At 43.2% G+C, this 13,018-nt stretch overlaps 1 protein-coding gene across 1 annotated transcript in view; it reads right to left on the minus strand.

The window, feature by feature from the left end:
* LOC126334511 (leucine-rich repeat-containing protein 15) overlaps positions 1 to 12,130 on the minus strand; it is a 143,407-nt gene extending 131,277 nt beyond the window's left edge. Inside the window, exon 1 of the mRNA XM_049996860.1 lies at positions 11,778 to 12,130. The gene's annotated coding sequence lies outside the window, so the exon portion shown is untranslated. The remainder of the gene's footprint in view (positions 1 to 11,777) is intronic.
* Between the last annotated feature and the right edge of the window lie 888 nt (positions 12,131 to 13,018).

Below are 13,018 nucleotides of genomic sequence, written 5' to 3' on the forward strand. Positions count from 1 at the left end.
GTGCATGCAGTTTACGTGCAAACGAAGCGGCGCGGCCGCTGCTAGGAGCGGTCGTAAATATATTTCCCATTTACGCTCACCGCGCCGAGCGTCAACTTAAGTTTGCTCGCGAAATAACTGCTGTATTCTCACACTTACACCTCTACCGCCACGACAATCGCGCTACGCGAGCAATAGTCACGCCAATGAAGGAAAATAAGGGTAATAACCATATGGCCGCAAATTTTAGCACTGTGCTACGTGGGAGTGTCATTTCCTACAAAAAAAGGTCCTAATCACTTTTTCGCTAGGACTAATAGTTTCCGCGTTGCCAGGGATAGAAAAATCGCAGATTATTAATCATGTTGTTTTATCGGTACAAAATTAATGTTTATCTTTATATGATGTGCTTAAAATAAGTAAATGTGTGTCCCATGTTTAATAGAGCCGCATTAAGGGAAAAATTGTGACCTAGTGACGTAACAGGGTGGGGCGGGGGTAGAAGTGCGAGAGAAGACAGATTTCTGCCCGTTATGCGCAGTTCCACTGATGAGGAACTCTTCAATCCAGTCATTAAGCTGGTCCGATACTTCGCGGGTTCGTTCAAATGGTTCAAATGGCTCTGAGCACTATGGGACTCAACATCTTAGGTCATAAGTCCCCTAGAACTTAGAACTACTTAAACCTAACTAACCTAAGGACATCACACACTTCCATGCCCGAGGCAGGATTCGAACCTGCGACCGTAGCAGCCCCGCGGTTCCGGACTGCAGCGCCAGAACCGCACGGCCACCGCGGCCGGCTCGCGGGTTCGTGATCTGATCTCTGCGTGGCGATGCGGGACTGAATCGGACGGCCACCTCAAATCAGTGAACAGACCATCAACCCAGAAGCTATTATCTACTGCCTTGTAAATCTCGTCCAAAACCGGGGTGCACAGAGTTTAACGTCCCATCGACGACGAAGTCATTACAAGACGGAGTACCAGCTCGAAACGGGAGAAGGAAACATGTCGTTTGAAAGGAGCCGGTCCCGCATTCGCATTTGCCGTTTTAGGGAAATCACGGGGGGCTTACATCTAGGTGGTGGGGGCGGGGGGTGAGAGAGGAACATTAATCCTACCGACCGTCAGTAGAGCATCACAACAGTACGTCACGTGTCACTGTTTCATCCGGCCGGATAGCCGAGGACGTTAACGCGCCACTTCTGGGATACGGGGAGCCAAGCCCATCCAGGATCGAACTCGCCTCGCAGATTAAGACGAGGACTGGTGAGCCAGCCAGCAAGCCACACTGGATGTGGATTTTACGCGGTTCCCCACATCTAGCTAGGTAAATACTGGGATTTCGAAAACATTTAGAAAATGGTCTCACACTTTAAGATACAAGGTGGAGTCAAATGAAAACCGAACACCTGCCACAACGGGACCGTGGAATTGTTCCATTCAAAAGCAACCACCACACGCGTTATGGCATTTATCCCACTGGGGGACGAGACGACCAACTCACGTTTCGTAGAACGCGGTCGACCGCTGACGGCTCCACAACCCCACCAACTCTTGCACTTCGCTGTCCGAGGTGGCCGAGCGGTTCTAGGCGTTTCAGTCTGGAACCGCGCGACCGCTACGGTCGCAGGTTCCAATCCTACCTCGGGCCTGGATGTGTGTGATGTCCTTAGGTTAGTTAGTTTTAAGTAGTTCTAAGTTCTAGGGGACTGATGACCTCAGAAGTCCCATAGAGCTCAGAGCCATTTGAACCATATTTTATTGCACTTCCTCGTGCAACTGAAACCGAGAACCATGCATGTCTTTTTCACGTCGCCAAAGTTGTGAAAACCATACGGTAAACGATCAGGGCTGTTCGGACGAAACTGCCGACTTTGCCAACCAAATCGCTGAAGCGTAGCCTTCTTGCGACGTGCTGTGCGGGGTCGGGCGTTAACGTGCTACAGGATAATTCCGTCTAACAGCATCCTTGGGTATTTTGTCTTTTACGTCGCGTCGCAGTTGATGCAAAGTGTGTTCATAGCGTTGTGCATTAATTTTGTGGTTCCACTCCAGACGAACTCGTCGAGCGCTATGCAGTCGAAGGAGGACAGCAGGTCGTCAATACCTTACCGGAGCGTTGTGTCAATAGCTTTGGATTTCTTTGGCATAGTAAATGTGGGGTGTTTCCACTGTTGGCACTGCCGTTTGCCCTCGAACTGTCGTGATTTTATGCAAAAAGTGACCGAATTAAGTTACGTAAGTTCGATTTTTGCGGAATCCAATTCGCTTCCTGTTTTTGCAACAAAATCGCAGTACTTCTGACTCCCGTTCGAAATTGGAGACACGAGACAATTCTTATACTAAGTTGCACAACATTTCGTGGTGTGGACCTGTTAGCATATATAGCCCCCAGTTACTCTCTTTGCGCCGTATAAAACGCATCGTCCGGTTCTTATTACTTTTATTACGGAAAAGCTGTTGCACCAAACTGTAGACTTTCACGTGGCATCATGTTTGTGGGCAGTTAATAATTCCGAATATGAATATCGCAACAACAAGAAGTTGGTTATCAAAGAGCTGACCAAAAAATGTTAAGTACCAGTGGATGATGCTGGCAAAACACATTCTGACTTCAGCGTTGAAAATTACTGCCGAAAAGATGCCCTTTCACAAACAAAGAGCTGGCCAAAAATATTAAGTATCAGTGAGTGACGTTGGAAAAAAAAAACATGTCTTCTACTTTGATAGTCAAATCCCCAAGATTTGAAAAGTTTAACAGAAGTTCGAAATATAGCGCGTACTTCAATGCGAGATGCTTTTAATAATTTCCACAACGAAATTCTGTCTCGAAATCTGACAGAAAACCCAAACAGATTCTGGTCATACATAAAGCGCACCAGTCGCAAGACGCAGTCAATACCTTCACTGCACGGTAACAACGGTGAAGTCAATGATGACAGTGCCACTAAAGCAGAGTTATTAAACACGATTTTCCGAAACTGCTTTACCAAAGATGACGAAATAAATATTCCTCAATTCTAATCAAGAACAACTGCCAAGATGAGAAATATAGAAGTAGATATCCTCGGTGTAACAAAACAGCATAAATCACTTAATAAAGACAAAGCCTCCGGTCCAGACTGCATACTAGTCAGGTTCCTCTCAGAGTATGCTGATAAAATAGCTCCATATTTAGCAATTATATACAACCACTCGCTCACAGGAAGATGCCTACCTAAAGACTGGAAAACTGCTCAAGTCACACCAATACCCACCCACCTACATAGGGAGAAATGATCATCACGATAAAATAAGAGAAATCAAGACTCGCACAGAAAAATTTAAGTGCTCGTTTTTTCCGCGTGCCGTTCGAGAGTGGAACAGTAGAGAGACAGCGTGAAGGTGGTTCACTGAACCCTCTGCCAGACGCTTTATTGTGAATAGCAGAGTAATCACGTAGATTTAGACGTAAATTACTGCCGAAACGAGGCCCTTCCGCAAACATTTCACATTTCCACCAACGTCTACTCTTTCGATTTATCTCGCTATCTATTCTCACTGCACAAGCCGCGATCCCAACAAGGTAGGCCATATTTCGCAAATATCAAGGAACAAGGCATTCAAAAGTGTACACGACACAAAAGTATCTAGAGTTCTAGACTGTCTTTATACAGTGTCTAGCTGTATGTCTACAGACAGTCGCTCTACAATGTCTGTAGCAAATTGCTCTATTCTGTATACACGTGTGTTCTTACAATTACATTTCCGTTGCTGTGCAACCTGTTTCTCACTCGGTGCAATACGGACGAGTGCAGGTGTAACCGGCAGGTGTAACCACGCCAAGGTGACAGACTGTTATTACCATTGCGGGACTTCCCGCTTGCACAACTCGCTGTCAGTCCGTCGTTCCCTAAGTGTCCTATTGGCGAAAACACACACGCTTATCGTGCGACGACCGCCGCACGGCCTGAATGCGTTCGCACGCGTCTCCGCAGAACAAAAGGCCGCCGTGGGACGCCTCGCTTCTTTCGCCCCTGTTGACATTTGCACCCTCCTGCCACTTCTTCTCATACACACACTGCACAGCACGCGCGGCCACAAATTAAACCGCAGACAGCTACAGCAACGCGCATTGTCTGACCGTTTCTTACGCAACTCTGTGCTTACATAACGACATATTATTCGCATGACTTCTCTTTTTTGGACACCCAACTGCCATAAAAGTATTCCACTAAAGGCGCTTCCGTGTTCGAGGGCACTAAAAGGTAGCGTACCGGCCTTAATTATCAAGCCATGTTATTACACCGTCGGTCCAAAAAGTTCCGAGACAGATTTTATTTCTGGCCTACAGACGGCATCAGCACAGTAATTGCAGCGGCAGGTCGAACTACGAATAACAACAGTGAGCAAGAGAAATGCATTCGACCAGGTAGTTGTGAGCTGGCAGTGTTAAGGGCAGATGTAGGGCAAAACTGCGAAAATAATCGATTTTTTTTGCGTATTTTATTAGATTCAGTCACTAAGAATTAGATCGCAACCTTTCATAATCGGATTCTGGCTAGAAATATATTTTAAACCAGTTTGTTTGGGCGCCTGCCACGCCTCGTTTTCTACGTTGTGATCCACTCCTTCTGTACGCTAGAAATTTCTTGTGCTTTAATTTTACGTTCACACAGTCGAAACGTACTGCAGATGAGTCTACAAGGCTGTGAGAAAGATTACCTTCGCTTGCTCCTTTGTTTACAACGTCATTTGTTTGAATACCACGTGCTATAAACTTCTTTCAGTGTTTAGCTTTGCACACGTCAACCTGTTTTGCCCGAAATGGATCGCAACAGTGGACGCATATTCAAAAACGTGAGAAAATCTCGAATTTCACTTGTAAAAGGTACAAGAAATTTGAAGAACAGTGTTACAGATGCTGCAACTAAGTGTGAAGAATAATTATTTTCGACAAAGTCACCGACTGCATCTTCAGGCAGAAGTCAGTGGTGGCAGCCATAATGCCACAAACATGGTTTGCCACTTGCTGTTTTAGGTGTTATAAAAACTACCTTTCAGATACCAGTCCAAACCCAAGCTGCTGAAAAAATGTGTATGTAGGAAAACACAGATTACAAATGAGAGCTACGATCACCTTATATGGATGCGTCGTTCAAAACAGTATTTGTGTCATTGTTGTGAACATAACTGCATGTGATGTCTTTCTAGTGCTCAATAGTGGAAACGTATGTAGGATTAAGTGCCTGCAGAGATTAGGCTTCCACCCAGGTGCATTCACGCTGAAGATACTCAGAAGCACCGATGGGCCGCGACTGGACAAAGCACAGGCAGAAAATTTAAGATTTTGATTTGTCTGCATGTTTGTAGCCAGGAAATGCAATATCTGGTCTGGCAGTCTATACGTTATAAATTATAACTATGATACCACCGGCACAGAACTCGACAGAAAATTAAACTGCACTGGGCATGGACGATGTGCAGACTCTCCTTACAAGTGAGGTGCTACAGTCTCCGGTTTGTGACTGTGGGGATCCGAACCAGGCAATCAAGCACATTAGAGATGAATCCCCCTTGCGTTCCTACCAAGCGAGTTGGAGCGACCTCATGAAAGCTGTACCGGCGGGGGTGGCCGAGCGGTTCTAGGCGCTACAGTCTGGAACTACGTGACCGCTACGTCGCAAGTTCGAATACTGCCTCAGGCATGGATGTGTGTGATGTCCTGAGGTTAGTTAGGTTTAAGTAGTAGTTAAGTTCTAGGGGACTGATGACCTCACATGCTTAGTCCCATAGTGCTCAGAGCCATCTGAACCATGAAAGCTGAAGATCCGGCTCTTGCTTGGCTTAGGAAATTAGATATTGACATTTAGTTTTATATGTAGTTTTGTATTCTCATATTTCTGTTACATATAGTATTACAGATGTTATATACCTGTATTTGTAAACTGCATGTGACCCATACGAATAAATAAAATAAAAACCAGGCAGCAGAAGAAACAAATGCAAAAGTTGGCCAGGCAAAGGAGGCAGGGGAAGAGATTTCTCCATAAAGACGAGAAAGAGAGTAAAGATTATGGATGTGCACAGCATTAGTCACTAGAGCTGTAGTGATATTGTCAAAAATTGAAAATAAAAACTTGAAATGCGAATTGGCGTAAATTGAGATTTTGAGCTATTATGTATCTTTTCTCAGGAAAACTAACATCCCAAAATTTGGGATTACTTACTGAATAATGCTATGCAGTACATTTTCGTTATCTTATCTCCATGAAAAGCTCTCCTTTAAAATCTGATAAAACTAAAAAAAATAATTTCAAAGAAGCTATGACCTTAATCAAAGATCTGTTCCACTCGTTACAACACGCCATTTTGAAGGGTACGAATAGCGCTGTCACCTATCGCCAGTTCATGAACTTACATGGGCTCAAGTGGGAATATTCCACGATTTTACACAACAAATTCCGCATTTTTTCTAACGAAATAGGCAGAAGAAAAAAACAAGTGTTGCATTGGTTCAAATGGTTCTGAGCACTATGGAACTTAACTGCTGAGGTCATCAGTCCCCTAGAACTTAGAACTACTTAAACCTAACTAACCTAAGGACATTACACACATCCATGCCGAGGCAGGATTCGAACCTGCGACCGTAGCGGTCGCGCGTTTTTGCGTAATCCGCAGTTTAAAGAACACATGTGTTAGGCAGAGGCGTCTACTCTTGTTTGGGTTCAATTACTATGCGGTAGTTACGTTAAATTAAACCTACGCAAGACAAGTGAAATAACGCAAGTGTCTTTTTACCTTATCCGATGACACGCACGTTCTCGTAGTGTGCTCATTTCCTGTTTACATTAGGAATAACAATCACCCGAATACTCTTAAAAATATCCAATGCAAGGTTGGCAAATTCAAATGCCAATAAGACAAATCACACACACCGGAAGAGAGAAACGTGCCTTTTTGTGAAATAGTGTTTCAGTTCCGTATTAATAACGCATCTTCTGTAAAATGAAGTCCGAACTTCTAGCAAGGTGGTGCCTTCCAGTGAAAATCGGTGTGAAAATATTCCACCGTTGTTATTAATCCTGCAGCTAGCAATATTATCTTGAGTATATTTCAGCAGTCTTTCATTTTCCACAGATCTTTTTTAGGACCTATGACGCGCACTGAATTACAGTATTACCAACCGGCAATTATGTTCCCACAAAAGTCGTTTAACCGACATTAATAACAACCTGAAGACATTCTGCAGACGATGAGTTATCTATAAGAGTAATGTCTCGTTGCTGAAGTTCAGTCAAGTAAAATTCTTCAAAGGACACCACGGCCGTTTTCTGTAAAATTATGTTTTTAAAAACCAATATTGCAGCCTCGATCGCGTGGCCATTATCAAGTGGATTACTGCGAAATTGTGCATCAGCACATGTCAGGCCATTAAAAATATGGCAGTTGCTTTCTCATACCACCCGACTAATAGTACTGGGGAAAGCTGGAGAACGGGGGATCTACAGTGAGACGTGAAATCCGAACCACGTTTAGTTCCCGCAGAATTCTCAGATCACTGTGGGTGAAGTCCACGTTAATAGCTAAATGAAAAATTCCCTGCCCCAACCGGGAGACGATCCCGTGAGCTTTCGGTTCTAGACATGCGGTTTGCCACAAGACCACCAGGTTCCGCTAGTTTCTACGATGTCATGTGACTAGGGCCTTCAGTCGAGCAGACCGTTCGCCGAGTGGAAGTCTTTAGATTCGACGCCACTTCGGTGACTTGCGCGTCAAGTTTCTACGATGAAGTCCTATCTGATAAAAAAAAAGTTGCCCAAATATGCAGTCAGACCTTGATAAGCTTTTTTTTTTAAAAAAAGTTCGGAAGTGTAAAATTTTATACTTCACAAAATATATGTTATGACTATAATATCAATAAGCCATAATTGGAACCAGTCAGCTCAAGGAGACATATTTGTGCGTCCATTCCTAAAATATTACTAAAGCGTGTGACTCCATATCAGATGGGAATAACAGGAGATACTGAAGTTATCGAAAAGACAGAACAATTCTACATCTACATATATACTCCGCTAGCCACCATGGGGTGTGTGGCGGAGGGCACAATTCGCGCCACAGTCATATTTCCCCCCCCCCCCCCTTGTTCCACTCGCGGATCGCGCGAGGGAGGGAAAAACGACTGTCTGAACGCCTCAGTACGAGCTCTTATTTCCCCTATCTTTGAATGGTGATCATTGCGCGATTTGAAAGTTGGTGGTAATAATATATGCTCTACATCCTCGGCGAAGATCGGAATTTAGTGAGCAGCCCCTTCCGTTTAGCGCGCCGTCTATCTGCAAGAGTGTCCCACTTCAAACTTTCTATGAGATTTGTAACGCTCTCGCGATGGCTAAATGTACCAGTCACGAATCTTGATGATCTTCTTTGGACCTTCTCAATCTCCTGAATCAGACCCAACTGGTAAGGGTCCCATACTGACACACAATACTCCAAAACTGGACGAACTAACGTATTGTAAGCTATTTCCTTTGTTGAAGGACTGCATCGCTTCAAGATTCTACCTATAAACCGCAATCTATAGTTCGCCTTACCCGTTACTTGAGTGTCCGATCATTCCATTTGAGATCATTTCGAATAGTCACACCCAGATACTTGACGGACGTTACCGCTTCCAATGACTGGGAGTTTATTTTGTACTCGTACATTAATAGGGATTTTCGCCTTGTTTTACGCAGTAGGTTACACTTACTAATATTGAGAGGTAACTGCCAATCATTACACCACGCATTTCTTTTCTGCAAATCCTCATTGATTTGGTCACAACTTTCGTGTGGTACTACTTTCCTGTAGACTACAGCACCATCGGCAAACAGTGTAAGGTAGCTGTCAATGCCATCAATCAGACTGTTTATGTAAATCGTAAAAAGAAGAGGACCTATTACGCTGCCCTGGAGCACAGCTCCAAGTTCTGTTGAAGTCACCCCGTTCAGGACGACGTGCTGCTTCCTGTCTGTTAGAAAACTTTCTATCCAACCGCAAATGTCATCGGATAGACCGTAAGCGCGCACACTTTGTAGCAAGTTACAGTGCGGAACTGAGTCGAACGCCTTTCGGAAGTCGAGAAATATGGCATCAACCTGGGAGTCGGTATTTAGAGCCTGTTGTATATCATGCACAAAGAGGGCCAGCTGTGTCTCGCATGACCGCTGTTTCCTAAAATCGTGCTGGTTTCTGCAGATGAGCTTCTCATAGCCTAGAAAGGTCATTATGTCTGATCACAAAATTTGTTCCATGATTCTACAACAAATCGATGGCAGTGAAATTGGCTGGTAATTATGTGCATCCGATTTCCTACCCTTTTTATAGATTGCTTTGACCTGGGCCTTCTTCCAAGCCGGCCAGAGTAGCCGAGCGGTTCTAGGCGCAACAGTCTGAAACCGCGCGACCGCTACGGTTCAGGTTCGAATCCTGCCTCGGACATGTGATGTCCTTAGGTTAGTTAGGTTTAAGTAGTTCTAAGTTCTAGGGGACTGATGACATCAGAAGTTAAGTCCCATAGTGCTCTGTCCCGTGGGAACTTTCCGCTGTTCCAATGATCTCTGATAGATGAAGGGTAAGAATGGTGCTATATTTGTAGCATAGTCAACATAAAATCTTACGGGGGTACCGTCTAGGCCAGATACATTCCTGGCGTCTAAGGATCTTAACTGTTTTACAATCCCAGATACACTAAACATTATGTCAGCCATCCTTTCGTTTGTTCGATAATTGAAAGGGGAAATGGTGCTGCAGTCCTCTACCGTAAACGAATTTTTGAAAGCTAGGTTCAGAATTTCGGCCTTTTGTTTGTCATCATCAGTTACATTACCCGTACTGTCAACAAGAGAAGGTTTTGAATTATTTGTAGCGTTCATAGTTTTTACGTACGACCAAAATTTTTCAGGGTTATTTTTAGAATTTGCAGATAAAATATTGCTTTCAAATTCGTTAAAAGAATCTCTCATTGTCCTTCTCACAGCTGCTTTCATTTCGTATAATTTCTGTTTGTCAGTGGGGCAGTGACTACATTTAAAACGACTGTGCAAAGTTCTCTGCTTTTTCAGCAACTTGTTAATATGTTTGTTGTACCGAGGTGGCTGCTTTCCCTCGCCTATACTTTTGCTAGGCACATACTGCTCTAGCACATTGTGGACAATACCTTTTATTTGCTTTCCCAAACAAGAAAACTCTACGATGTTTGATTGTTTTTTGCTTTTTTTTTGTTACTTCCACTGACATAGAAGCTACGACAGTATGGTCGCTAATACCTTCTTCTAGATTAACTTCCAAAAAAAGATCAGGTATGTTCCCATCTCGAGTTGGTTTTCTAACCAAGTGCTCAAGGTTGTATGTTGAGAGCACTCCTAGAATAACTTCACACGAATCTTTGCTTCTGCCCCCTGTGATAAACGTGTCAATGGATGCTAGATTAAAGTCTCCACCTATAACTAATGAATAATTTGGATATTTACTTCCTATATACTCAAGACTTTCCCTGAAACGTTTTACGAATTTTGTTGCGGATGCTGGTGGTCATCGTAATACAATTTGTCATATGTCTGCTTGACTGAAGGGTGAGCGTTACAGAAATGCCGAAAAGCCTGAAATAGCAGACGTATGAAGATGTAAATTACCTCGCTAAATGCATGTCATAAAGTTACAGGGGACAGTGTAAAATGAAGTGAATACCATTACACTACAGCCCTTATGTATTGCTGCCATAGGGCTCACGAGGACAAGGTTGGACTAAGAACAAGATTAGATGCACGAGGGCATTTAAAAAATCATTCTACTTCGCTCCATGTGCGAATGGAGCGGGAGGAATCATTAGTATATGGTACAATGAGAAGAAAACTCTGCCATGCTCTTCAGAGTGGTTTGCAGCGAATGGATTCAGATGAAATAACTGTGACTGTATTTCTCATTTTTCATAATTAAATCTGTGCAATTGGAACATGTATTTATCCAAACATTTTCGATAAGCAGTGACCTATTTACCATCAATTTCAAGAAATGCGCTTTTCTATGTCATGATAATGTGTCGCTGACATTCTGCAGGCGGATACAATTCTTTAAGTACACGTATTTCATGTTTCCGATGATAGTCCAATCACGACAACGGTCACTGCAATCTTTATCGCTTTGAACTACGTATTGAGTGAAAAGTAACATTATTTCCAGTGGACAACGATTCCAGGAAATTATATTGTCCTCGTTGATGTTATCTTGCTATTGCGCTATAAAATTATGCCCTCACTGATATTGTTGGACCAGGTGAAGGTTGGCGAATCTCTTACTGAAGTTTTAATGAGCGCACTGCAATATCTCGAAACATTTTGAGACAGACGCTTCCTATGAAAATGACGGTCTTCTTATCAAATAAACGTCAGTCGATGATTTGAACTGCTATTGGTTCAAGTATTACAGTCAGTTGTGCATAAAATAAGATTAATAATTCTGTGTGTGACAGAAGTGTTCAGTTATTGCATGGTATATCACCAAATGCAAATAATTTTCTCTCGGCACCTACATTTATTTCCCTATCCTTCGAAATTAGTGGCAACGCTTTTGAAACTCAGCGAGAGATTCAGGCGACAAATTTACAGACTCAGACATTAAGACACAAAATATTTGGAATATAGGTAATCTGAGCGTTTCTTTCCAGCATCTCAGGACCGCGCTGACGTACGCATGGCTGTACCTGATTGTTGTTTGCAGATATAACCAAAGATGTAGCTTAAAGTGCGTCGGCTGAGATAAAAATACTTACCGTGATTACTGGCAGTATTTCCAAGATGCACGCAAAAGACAGCTTCGGGCAGGAGACAAACACCTCTCCGCACAACACTTCGCTCTTCACGACTGACAACTTTTCTAAAGGTTAGCTGCAGGTTCCCCCCTCCTGTCTTCTGCCTTTATCGTCCTTCAAACACCTTCAGCGGAAAGACTGCACACTCCGCCCGCCGTGCTACGAGGGACGCAATTTCCTATTACGCAGCGCATCTTTCACACGCCGCACAAACAATCACAACATACGATGTTTTTTTCCTCACTCTTTTCCTTTGTCGATAGCGTTTTCTTGTAGTGTGACTACTGACGTGGCTACGCAGGGGAATTTCAAACCATAGATGATCACGCACAGCGCACTGGTTCAGAATGCTAGCATCTTTGCTCAGTGCTTGGTTCCGGCGGTATATAAGAAACTCTTAAGAGCTCACACCTTATCGCCACAAAACCAGTCAAAAATGACATGGAACTAAAGCTAAATAAAAACAAATATGTTGAAGGCAGCACCTAAATACGTCAATACTTCTTAACAAATCTCAACTCTAGTTTCAAACTCATAGAGGTTGACGATGACGCCTGAATTACGCCCTACTCCCTAAACCCTGGTTTCCTAGCCTCTTGCCGTTGTTCGGTCACAACTTCATACCTCTGTTTCTCTTGTTTTTCGTAGAAAGTCTCACCGTCGATTTCGGAGTCATTAATAGTTGAAAGCTTTTGGCGCTGTTCGCAAGTCATCCGAACTTCGTTTTGAATTTGACTGCAGATCGTGCCCATTTGTATACTCTTCTACTCGCAGCTTGTACTGCCCATCAAAAATTTTCAAATCATTAACTTATGAAGTATCCTGCCCCAAACTTCAAAAGCTTTTCGTAGCGAATCATTTCTAGTCAACTGCAGGCATGCGCATGGATAGGAACAGTTGTCATTGATGCCCGATTTCAGTCTGCTTTAAGATCGTCATCTTCTCTTAAGTACTTCAGCTTAAGGCAGTCTCATTATCGCTCTTTTTATTTTCATTTCGTTAATGTTGTAAGCACACAGAGTTTGATAATGAGTACTCATTCGATATTGCTGCTGTCTGTGAAATTATAATTGTCGTTTTTTGTTGTTATTTTTTTCTTTCGTTTTCTTGTAACATGGCATCTAGTTACGCAATTTCATTAATTAGTAGTCCGGACAAGATAGTCGACAATGGATATAATTGATGTTCTATAACAATTTCTG

The sequence above is a fragment of the Schistocerca gregaria genome, chromosome 1, assembly GCF_023897955.1.
Source record: "Schistocerca gregaria isolate iqSchGreg1 chromosome 1, iqSchGreg1.2, whole genome shotgun sequence".
In the NCBI taxonomy this organism is placed as follows: domain Eukaryota; kingdom Metazoa; phylum Arthropoda; class Insecta; order Orthoptera; family Acrididae; genus Schistocerca; species Schistocerca gregaria.